The sequence below is a fragment of the Hyla sarda genome, chromosome 10, assembly GCF_029499605.1.
Source record: "Hyla sarda isolate aHylSar1 chromosome 10, aHylSar1.hap1, whole genome shotgun sequence".
Taxonomy (NCBI): domain Eukaryota; kingdom Metazoa; phylum Chordata; class Amphibia; order Anura; family Hylidae; genus Hyla; species Hyla sarda.
This window is the reverse complement of record NC_079198.1, coordinates 70,014,968-70,027,487: the sequence shown is the minus strand read 5'-3', so window position 1 is coordinate 70,027,487 and position 12,520 is coordinate 70,014,968. Positions and strand designations below refer to the sequence as shown.

The 12,520-nt window shown below is 40.9% G+C and overlaps 1 protein-coding gene across 2 annotated transcripts in view; it reads right to left on the bottom strand.

Annotated features, from left to right (window-relative positions):
* Positions 1-12,520, bottom strand: part of EPS8L1 (EPS8 like 1) — a 151,873-nt gene that overhangs the window by 99,393 nt on the left and 39,960 nt on the right. Inside the window, exon 1 of one of the 2 annotated variants that reach the window (XM_056541868.1) lies at positions 3,869-3,988. The exons of the other annotated variant lie outside the window; for it this stretch is intronic. The gene's annotated coding sequence lies outside the window, so the exon portion shown is untranslated. Of the gene's footprint in view, positions 1-3,868; positions 3,989-12,520 lie in introns of those variants that run through there. 2 annotated transcript variants of the gene reach the window in all.

Sequence of the window (12,520 nt, the reverse complement as noted above, 5' to 3'; positions counted from 1 at the left end):
CACAGCAAAAAACAGACAGGGAGTGCACCTACAAAGTAAAATCGAAGTCAATATGTTGAGAGCATTGCAGTACAAATACAGGAGGCAGAAGAGTAGTCAGAAAACAAGCCAAGACAATATAAAGATACAAAGGATATAGCAAAGCAGAGCCATGGGGCAATGTAAAAATCCTTTTTCTCAGGCAGTTACTTAAAGCAAACTGCAGCTTCATAACGACCAACTTAGGAGGACATGGTCACTAAGACCAAAGCCGATTGGCTCACCGCCTGTCCACAATGCAGCATATAATGCCTGGCCAGGTGCAGTCTTTACAATAATTACCCAAAAAGAAGACTTAATCCATCTGACATTAATAATGTGTTTGGAGTTTGAAAAGTTAAGCCATTGATTTTAATGGAAATTATGCAAACAGGGTAGCCCCATGAGCCACGGTATTTACTCAACTCGTATTCAAGTCAAAAGGAGTTATGCAAATTGCACACTCAGCGTGTAACCTGCTAGATGTTATGGTCTCTAAGCATCTAGTGGGTTAAGTGACCAGCTTTAGAGTGATTTACAATGCCTGTTGTAGATAGTGGGTGTCAGCTGCAGATAGCAGCTGTCAAGTAGGTTGACAGCAGCCTGCTCTACTCTTCATCAATGCCTATATGCTGTACATATATGTTATGTGGACATTGACAGGTTAAAGGAGTAGTCCAGTGGTGATTCAGTGGTGAGCAACTTATCCCCTATCCTAAGGATAGGGGATAAGTTGCAGATCGCGGGGGGTCCGACCGCTGGGGCCCCCCGAGATCTCCTGTACGGAGCCCCGACAGCCGGCGGGAAGGGGGCGTGTCGACCTCCGCACGAGGCGGCGGCCGACACGCCCCCTCAATACAACTCTATGGCAGAGCCGAAGCGCTGCCTTCGGCAATCTCCGGCTCTGCCATAGAGATGTATTGAGGGGGCGTGTCGGCCGCCGCCTCGTGCGGGGGTCGACACCCGCTATCTCGGCGGAGAGCCAGGGCCCCGTACAGAGAGATCGCAGGGGGCCCCAGCGGTCGGACCCCCCGCGATCTCAAACTTATCCCCTATCCTTAGGATAGGGGATAAGTTTTTCACCACTGGACTACCCCTTTAATGTACTTCATGAATATAAATGAGCATAGATAGACCCCCAAATTTTTGTTGCCAAAATAAGGGGAACTAAATTTCACCAAGCATAAGTATAGTTGTTCTGAGATTGTCCTTCCAATCAATGGCGCCACATGATAGGATCGTAATAATGTATTCTATTGTAGGGTGGGGGTTGGGTTAAAATAAGAGTTAGATAACGCCACAAGCCAACTTGACCAGATTCAAGGAATTTCATAGACATCATTGGAACACAGCTTACAAGTCATTGAGCCCTGCCTTGTGTCTACGGTAGCTTTAGGGTGTATTACAATCACAGAAGGAGTGCCCTAGGTTGTATATGGTATGAGTTCTATGCACAATAACATCACAAGATGTGGTAACACCTGCAATATACAGAAGCTTTATGAATGTCATAAAACTCGGAAGTGACATTCTTGTGGATATTACGAGAATAATGAAGCCCCAATCTGCAATTCTAAGCACTACATGTACAGTACTTGAGTAATGACGATACTAATACTATTAGCCAATACCCTCTTAGTATCTATATATAGAACCAATGCGATTTATCTATGACTAAGCTGAAAAATTGCTTCATAATACAGACATTTACAGCTGTGTGACGTCAAAATAACAACTTAGATCTAGGTGTATGCATCAGGACCATAGTACAAGACTGAGTCAAGACTGATATTTCTCTTACAATCATAACTACAGTCAATAAAAAAAACACTACGTACTGATAAACATGACCAAGTAAAAGGCTAAAAATAGAAAACACAATAAGAGTTGAGTCTTCATCTGCATTAAAAATCCAAGCATCTAAGAAACCTAGATATGAGTTATCTCAGTCCCATTTGCCGTTATCCTTGTCCGTGTGACTGTAAGATGCTGTAAATATTCCTTAGTGAATATTAGTAAGCAAAAAGATCTATAAATATGCAGTAAAATACCCAAAATAAATGTTGTGCACTAAATACACATACACATATAAGTCTAGGGGATGATGGAGATGATTGTTTACATGCGCTGACCAATATACATTAAAGGGGTACTCCGGTGAAAACCTTTTTTCTTTTAAATCAACTGGTGGCAGAAAGTTAAACATATTTGTAAATTACTTCTATTAAAAAATCTTAATCCTTCCAGTACTTATTAGCTGCTGAATGCTACAGAGGAAATTCCTTTCTTTTTGGAGCACTGATAACATTACGAACACAGTGCTCTCTGCTGACATCTCTGTCCATTTTAGCAACCATGCATAGCAGATGTATGCTAAGGGCAGCATGGTGGCTCAGTGGTTAGCACTGCTGCCTTGCAGTGCTGGGGACTTGGGTTCAAAACCCACTAAGGACAACAATAAATAAAGCGTTATTATTATTATAATAACGTCAGCAGAGAAAACTGTGTTTCAGTATTCCAAAAAGAAATGAATTTCCTCTGTAGTATTCAGCAGTTAATAAGTACAGGAAGGATTAAGTTTTTTTAATAGAAGTAATTTACAAATATGTTTAACTTTCTGCCACCAGTTGATTTAAAAGAAAAAAGATTTTCACCGGAGTACCCCTTTAATACATAAAGTTGGATGGACCTGTGTGTGAGAGTGTATAAATAGACTCAGTGTTGCATAGATATTCAGAATGTCTACATAAAAAATGATCAATTTAAGCCCCATTGTTACATATTTCTTATGGTAAAAGTCTTCAGCACTCTGCGTTGTCATACAGCATTCCAAGATCTAACTTGCCATATTTTCCTCTATTTTTGTAACACAAACTTGCGTTAACAATTTGCACTACCTACAACTAGCAAAAGAGCTTCTAAAGAGGTGGAAGTATCAGATATTTAACTATGTTTTTTAATACAGTGACCAAAGAAAAATAAACCTGAATGTATGCCAAATGGACACTCTATTTGTATACATCAATCCCATTATAAGCTATAGATAATGTCAGCAAACATATATGACAAACATGGGGTAAACAGAACCATATGCCACGTACAACATACTCAAATGCACAGACGTGAAACATAATACATGCATTCATACGTGTCTGTAGGAAGATACAGGATGGCACCACTAGATATGCACTCTATACCCATACACAGGTGGGAATAGCGCGGCAGGTACACAACGCAAACAACGAGTCTCCGGAGGTGACCTTAGCATAAACTGTATACTGTAGTATAAAATAAAATAGAATATCCTGCACTCACCGCTCAATATGGGTCTCGAAGTTCCTTTTCGAACCAGGACTGCAGACGTGCGCGGGCGCTTAGAGGCGACTTCCGGCGGTTTCACGCAAGGTGCGCTTCTTCCGGCCTTGAGGCCGGAAGAAGCGCACCTTGCGCGAAACCGCCGGCAGTCGCCTCTCAGCGCCCACGCACGTCTGCAGTCCTGGTGCCTTGGCTGGTCCGAAATGGAGCTTCGAGTCCCAGGATATTCTATTTTTCTACAGTATACAGTTAATGCATGTATTCATTCAAACTACAGAAGGGGAATGAAATTGTTAAATAAAAACATAGTAAAAAAAAAATAGAGTAAGAAAATAAATAAAATAAGAGCAAGGGAAAAACATCCCCCCCTATGAATCCCAATCTCATCCCAACAAATCTATCAAGCAGTGGGAAGTCAATATAACTCTGACAGAGAAGCTGTAAGTTGCATGGCACTTGTTATTGACACAACAGGAGTATAACTCTACTGAAGGTAATATGATCGCTACAGATAGAACCGAAGGTGACTGCTCACCTCAAAGCAGGAGCAGTCAGGCAAATCCAAGCTGGTTAATCCACAATCCCGGAGCGATAATCAAACATTCCTTCTATGAAGGGCCCAAGGACGGCTCCCAGTGTGTGCGCCTTCTCCAGGTCCCCAGCTACTGGTGTGACAGGTGCAAGTCTCTCCCAGTACTTCTCACATGGGGCACACCCACATTCCAGAACACTTGGAAACTAGGTGTAGTTTGGCAACCTACTCAAACATAGCACACAGATATACCTAAGAGAAGGCGTTCAAGGTGGCTATTTTTTGTAAAAGATGCCTGAGGGTACACTGGAATATGCTAAAAAAAGATAGTGATGGGGAAAAAAAGAACTGCTATCTCTGAGCAGTCATAGCTTACATTCAATACAATATAGGCATGTGTACATACACATGTAGCTGAGCTAGCTAAACATTTTGGGAAAACTCCTTTTCATACTGAGGGTCAGTATTATACCAATGTATTGCAAAAAAATTCCCTTGCATTCTGATGCTGTTTTGGAGGAAGTCATAGTGTATAATTAATGCTTGTTTACTGTGCAGTGCCCCTGTAGAATGGTCCAGATTTACTAAAACTGTCTAATTGTTAGATAATATAAAGTTAAAGCGGTACTCCGCCCCTAGACATCTTATCCCCTATAAAAAGGATAGGGGGTTATAGATGTCTGATCGCGGGCGTCCCACCGGTGGGGAACCCAATGCGATCTTGGCTGCTGCACCCCAGACATCTGGTGCACGGAGCGAACTTCGCTCCTTGCCGGATGACTGGTGATGCCGGGAGGAGGCTAGTGATGTCACAGCCATGTCCTGCTTGTGATGTCAAGGCCACGTCCCTCAATGCAAGGCTATGTGATGCCATAGACTTGCAGTGAAGGGGCGTGGCCGTGACGTCACGAGCCTACGGCACTGCACTCAACACTCTAAACGAACTGCAGGTGCAGCAGGGAGATTGCGGGGGTCCCCACCAGCGGGACCCCTGTGATCAGACATCTTATCCCCTATCCTTTGGATAAGGGATAAGATGTCTAGGGGCAAAGTACCCCTTTAAGACCCTTATACATGTGACATCGGGCTTTTAATGACAAACGCCAGTCTAGGTGATTGACGCTCATTCTTGAGTGGTTCGAATAATTGCACGGCTCTTAAAGGGGTACTCCGGTGGAAAACTTTTTTTTATTCTTATTTTTTTATTAACTGGTGCAAGAAAGTAAAACAGATTTGTAAATTATTTAGGTTGTACGGAATACACAACCTCCACGTTAGTACTCGCCTGGCACCCATAAGTCATTATTTTGGTTTTAGAGCTACCCAAATCTTTATTTTTCTTTCAGATTTGTAAATTACTTATTAAAAATTCTTAATCCTTCCAGTACTTATTAGCTGTTGTGTACTACAGAGGAAATTCTTTTCTTTTTGGATTTCTTTTCTGTCGCGACCACAGTGCTCTCTGCTGACACCTCTGTTCATGTCAGGAACTGTCCAGAGCAGCATATGTTTGCTATGGGTATTTTCTCCTGCTCTGGACAGTTCCTGACATGGACAGAGATGGAAAGCTAGCCTAAAAGGGTCTATAGAGTAAGTAGACAGTCTAAGCCTGAGTTCACACATTGTTAAATCATAACAAAAACAGCAGTTACATAGGCATAAAAAGTATTTGTATGTGTTCTAATAAAGTTTATAGAAACACAGCAACAATGCAACATTTGTATACATTAAAAAATTTTTAAAAAGGGCAAAATTACGGACATTTTTTTAAAACAATGGCCCAGAATTAACAATTTAGCAATTTGAGATATGAAAGCTGAGCTGTGACTTGTTGCTATGGGCAAATGGGACCATTTTTTTCCTCCAGCTTAATAAACCGGGGCCATATGTGTACCAGAATTCTGGTAAATGTTTGACACATTGGCACAGTCATATCTAACTGTAACCGTAAGAGCTGTTCCATATTACAAACATGGAGAAATCCAGTTGCATAGTATATTACCTGCCTAAAATTGTGTAGGTCCTTTTTATGCTGCCAAAACAGCTCTGAGCTGTCAAGCCATGAACTCCATGAGACCTCTGAAGGTAACCTGTGGTATCTGGTATCAAGATATTAGCAGCAGATCCTTTATGTCCTGTAGGATTCCTTGATGAAACAGACTTGTTTTTCTAACACATCCCATAGATGCTGAATCAGATTGAAATTTGAGGAATTTGGAGGCCAATACACTTTGAACCCTTTGTCATGTTCCTTAAACCATTCCTCACATTTGTGTGTGTTTTGACTTCATGCATACAAATATATTAATACATTAACACACTTGTTTCTTTTTACAGGTACTGCAAGGGAGTGGGATGTTGGATTACATAGTAACATAGTTTGTAAGGTTGAAAAGAGACAAGAGTCCATCAAATTTAACCTAAAACCATACTGTGTGGATCCAGAGGAAGCTAACCCCCCAACCAGAGTAAATTCCATTGATACGCACCCTCTGGAAGTTGAAGGCTTACAGTACAAGTCCAGTATGGGTGAAATGTGGGATTGGAATGGCCAAACCTAGAGGAGGTAGTAGATGAGTCTCTTTTTAGAGTTGAAGGGGAATCCCTACTCTTGGTAAGCAAGTAGACAGCTACAGTGAGAAGTGGTTGCCCTACAAACCAGTAAAGTGGCCCAGGAAATTGGGCCTACCTGTAAGTGTGAAAGAGGTTGAGAAGACTCAGTAGTGGGCCACTTGAGCCTGTCCTGTAAACAGTGGTTGGGCCCAGTAAACATTGAAAAGTATGGTGAAATGAGATTCCATTGAGTGGGCTCCCAATTATGTCTGACTATCCACTAGCAGTTGTTGGAGGAGAATTAGAGATGGAGCCTAGTAAAGCCAATAGTGAGAGAAAGCCTACTGAGGATAAAATTGGTGGGAAACGCCATCAGGACAGCCAGAAGGGGGGATGTACCAAACAGGTGGGGTTCTTTCGAAGTAACATACCAGAAAAGGACAACTGTGAAGACAACAGGATCCTGAAACTATGTTCAGTGCTTTTTTTGAGGATGAGAAAACGTGTCTAAATTATTTCGGTCTGCAGCTGTTTGCTTTTAAAGGAATTCAAGTATGAGGAAAGATTGAACACCACAGTACTGAACACCACACTACGATAGTGCTAAATGAAGTCCCTGCCATTAGGGAATATTGTTGCCTTGATCTGGTGTACTTGATCTGCAACAATGTTTAGGTAGGTGGAACGTGTCAATTATCTATGTGTCCTGCAATTCACACCAATTGTCTCAACTAGCTTCATGCCAGAACCTGAGGTTTCCTAGCAGTACATTGCCCTAAACATAACACTGTCTCCACTGGCTTGCTTTTTCACCATAGTGCATGCTGTCTTAACCATCAGAGGGCACAGGATGTACATGCATGCCCTGGCGTCCTGGTAGTTAGTGCACATGTACATGTACCTCCTGAGAAGCATTCGGACTATGAATCGACAGCAGGTTATGGCTGTATTCAGGGGATCCCCTGCTAATGGTAGATATCAGCGATTATGCTCATGTTTGCTATTAACACTTTAGATACTGATCACAACATGATCACATGAGATGTCTCCCTAGACTGCAATGCATTTCCAAACGGTCTCTGTCAAAACAATGAACATGCTCATTCTTTTATTGTAGTATGGGATCCGGAATTCCCGCCATTCGTATTGTGAATGGTGCAGCAGAATCCTATGGAAAACAATGGGAGGCTGCTGCCTTGTCTTTTCTGCAGCAGAACTCTGGAGTTTAATTCTGCTTGGAAAATACATAGTGTGAATAGGCCCTTAAACTACCATGTTAGGGATCCCATATGAGGAACAGTGTAAACGTAGAAAAATTCCAAAGTCCAAACTTGCAAATTTTTGTCACATCTCATCCCAGAAGAAAATGGAATAAAGAGTGGTAAAAAAAAATCAGGTATACACAAAAGTGATATCAATAAAAATCGAAGCGCATACAACCATGCAGCCGTGTACACAGAGAAACAAAAAAGTTATAGGCGTGAGAATGGGAAGATTTTAAACATACTTATTTTGTTAAAAAAAGTTTGCCTTTTTAGTAGTACAATAATAAAAGTAGTAGAATAATAGAAAATGATGTAAGGATGTGTATCATTTCAATCATACTAAACCACAGAATAAAAAGAACATTTCAGTGCACTGTGTAAAAACAAAATCCCCCAAACTTTGTAAAATTGGGGGGGGGTTTATCCCCCCCCCCCCCAAACAATAATTTTTTCACAGTATATCTTGTTTTGCTTTTTGCCCATATAATGCACTCATTATCACTAATATTGGGAGCAAATATTCGCATTTCAAATTTTTTGCGCAAATATTGCAAATTTGCGAATTCGCTAATATTGTGAATATATTTGCTATATAATCAAAATGACGAATATTCGCTTTTTTCCGCATATTCCTTCTTTTAACTTGTCGGCCAATTAGAATGATGCAAATACACTTGTCAGAGGTTATCAACAACATCCCTAGCAACCAATAGTAAAATTGCCCACCCCCTCACTGTTTTCTTCCTTGAATATGCAAATATGCGAATATAACAAATATGCGAAGTTCGGGAATATAGGACGAATATTCGTCTATATAGTCGCTAAATATCGCAAATTTGAATATGGCCAATGCCGCTCATCAATAATTATCACTAGTCCTACAGTCCCAGCTACGTTCCTGCGATAGGTTGTATGCATAGCACAAAGCTCTGCAGGAGATCAGCAGCAGGATCCAGCTGTCAATCACAGCCAGAATGCTGCCACAGCTGCCAAGACCGAGATCACGCCATTCTTGGCAGTATCAACCCCATCAGTATGGCCACAGCATCTATAGGATTGACAGGGGGAGGGGGCTCACGCTGTCCACCATTGGTGATCATGTAATGCCATTCCAGGGTCCCAATGGCTGTCTTGGCAGCAGGAGCTACTCCCGCAAAAAATAGGCCCTCATACAATGTGGTTGGATGAAAAACAAAAAAGTTATGGCTGTTGGAACATGGCAACACAAAAAAAGAGATTTTGTAGCGAAAAGGAAATGTATAAGTTGGTTATCGCCATAATTGTACTGACCCACAGTATAAAGATAACATCATTTTTACTGCACAGTGAATGCTATAAAAAATGAATTTTCCAATTTTTCACAATATTTTGGAGTTTTTCACGAAAAATCTGGCATGTATCAACAATTTACCACTAAAATAAAATACAATACAAAAAAAAAAAAACACTCACAGAATCACTTTGCTTAGTAAAAGCATGTCAAAGTCACTTAAAGAGACACGTCAGATTTGAAAAACGGGGCCCTGTCATTAAAGGGGTATTCCAGGAAAAAAAATTTATATATATCCACTGGCTCCAGAAAGTTAAACAGATTTGTAAATTACTTCTATTAAAAAATCTTAATCCTTTCAGTACTTATGAGCTTCTGAAGTTAAGGTTGTTCTTTTCTGTCTAAATCCTCTCTGATGACACCTGTCTCAGGAAACGCCCAGTTTAGAAGAGGTTTTCTATGGGGATTTGCTTCTAAACTGGGAGTTTCCCAAGACAGGTGTCATCAGAGATTACTCAGACAGAAAAGAACAACCTTAACTTCAGAAGCTCATAAGTACTGAAAGGATTAAGATTTTTTAATAGAAGTAATTTACAAATCTGTTTAACTTTCTGGAGCCATTTGATATATATATAAAAAAGTTTTTCCCTGGAATACCCCTTTAAGGTAAAAATAGGCGACGTCCTTAATGGGTTAAATAAGTAGGCGACACAGATGTATCTGGCCATTCACATGATGTAAAAGAAAACATAATTTTTTGGACTAGGCCATGTTCTTCCATTACTCCCTGGTCCAGTTCTGGTGCTCATACACCCAATGTAGGTGGTTTCAGTGGTGGATAAGGGTAAATATCGGCATTCTGACTGGTTTGTGGTGGCACAGCTCTGTAACTAGTAAGCTGCAATGCTCTGTGTGTTGACACCTTTCTGCAATAGCCAGCATTAACTTTTAAAATAATTTGTGCAATAGAACAGGACCAGATAGACTAGCCTTCCCTCCCTAAGCATATCAGTGAGCCTTGGGGTTCCATTACCCTGGCACCTGAAGACCAGATTTCTTTCCTTGCATCCCTTTTGTTAGGTACTAACCACTGCATTCCAGGAATACTCAAGATCTGCCGTATTGGAGTGGTTCTGACGTAGTTAAAAACGACGGGAGGCATGCTGTATAAAGCACCACATCGGCACTTCTGTCACTAATGATGGGAGTGCCGCTCTGAGTGGCCCGGAGAAGTACAGTACACAGTGGTGCAGAGCACAGGAGGACCCTTAGGGGGGCTCATCACATACGTGTTTACAGCATGAGGATCGCCCCTCTTTTGCTGAGTTATAGGGCTTTGTAGTCCCTCTTGACATGCTAGATCTTTTGTACAAAAGGCTATGCACTCTTCATTAAATATGCACACCCATGTACAGTCACTACAGTCAGTATAAAAAGTTGCAGGGGTTAATACACAACAAGTCCCACTTAATATAATCTACCCTTTGACAGGTGTCACAAGATAATCAATTCTATTCACTTGTCAGTGTTTTTTTTGTTATGGCTGATCCACTTTACCAGTGGAAATAAACAATTAACAGTACATTTACAGTTCTCATCATCTATGTCTATGTATTTACTATTTATACAGTATATTTATTGTTTGTTTTCGTTTATATTTATTCAATAAAGATATGTTTACAAAATTGAGGAACCAGGGATTCAACTTTAAAGGGGTATTCCTGGTTCAACAAATTTTAATTGTTTAGCACAATTTTTAACATACTTTCTGCATCAATTCTTCAAAGTTTTCAAGATCTATGCTCTGCTGTTAAGAGTTCACATATCAATGTCAAAGAGTATCATATCAATATCATAGAGTATCATACATATCAATGTACCCCATTCTAATAGGTGAAAGCAGAGAGTCACTCATACGTTCATGGCCGTAAATGTTGGCACCCCTGAAATTTTTCAAGAAAATGAAGTATTTCTCACAGAAAAGAATGGCAGTAACACATGTTTTGCTATACACATGTTTAGTCCCTGTGTGTGTGTTGGAACTAAACCAAAAAAAGGAGGAAAACAAGAAAATTGGACACAATGTCACCAAACTCCAAAAATGGGCTGGACAAAATTATTGGCACCCTTTCAAAATTGTGGATAAATAAGATTGTTTCAGACATGTGATGTTCCTTTAAACTCACCTGGGGCAAATAACAGGTATGGGCAATAAAAAAAAAATCATACCTGAAAGCAGGTAAAAAGGAGAGAAGTTCACTTAGTATTTGCATTGTGTGTCTGCAATGGACAACAGAAAGAGGAGAAGAGAACTGTCTGAGGACTTAGAACCAAAATTGTGGAAAAATATCAAAATCTCAAGGTTACAAGTCCCTATCCAGAAATCTAGATTTGACTTTGTCCACAGTGCGCAACATTATCAAGAAGTTTGCAACCCATGGCACTGTAGCTAATCTCCCTGGGCGTGGACGGAAGAGAAAATTGATGAAAGGTATCAAAGCAGGATAGTCCGGATGGTGGATAAGCAGCCCCAAACAAGTTCCAAAGATATTCAAGTTGACTGCAAGCTCAGGGAGCATCAGTGTCAGCACGAACTATCCGTCGACATTTAAACCCAGGAGGACCCCACTGCTGACACAGAGACATAAAAAGCAAGACTACATTTTGCCAAAATGAACTTGAGTAAGCCAAAATCCTTCTGGGAAAACGTCTTGTGGACAGATGAGACCAAGATAGAGCTTTTTGGTAAACCACATCATTCTACTGTTTTTCCGAAAATGGAATGAGGCCTACAAAGAAAAGAACGTAGTACCTACAGGGAAATATGGTGAAGGTTCAATGATGTTTTAGGGTTGTTTTGCTGCCTCTGGCGCTGGGTGCCTTGAATGTGTGCAAAGCATCATGAAATCTGAGAATTAGCAACAGATTTTGGGTTGCACTGTACAGCACAGTTTCAGAAAGCTGGGTTTGCATCTGAGATCTTGGGTCTCTTGGGCACTGTGCTAATCTCCCTGGGCGTGGACGGAAGACAAAATTGATGAAAGGTATCAAAGCAAGATAGTCTGGATGGTGGATAAGCAGCCCCAAACAAGTTCCAAAGATATTCAAGCTGACTGCAAGCTCAGGGAGCATCAGTGTCAGTGCAAACTATCCGTCGACATTTAAATCCAGGAGGACCCCACTGCTGACACAGAGACATAAAAACCAAGACTACATTTTGCCAAAATGAACTTGAGTAAGCAAAATCATTCTGGGAAAATGTCTTGTGAACAGATGAGACCAAGATAGAGCTTTTTGGAAAACCACATAATTCTACTGTTTACCAAAAATGGAATGAGGCCTACAAAGAAAAGAACATAGTACCTACAGTGAAATATGGTGGAGGTTCAATTATGTTTTAGGGTTGTTTTGCTGCCTCTGGCGCTGGGTGCCTTGAATGTGTGCAAAGCATCATGAAATCTGAGAATTACCACTGTACAGCCCAGTGTCAGAAAGCTGGGTTTGCGTCAGAGATCTTGGGTCTTTCAGCAGGACAATGACCGCAAACATACGTCAAAAAGCACCCAG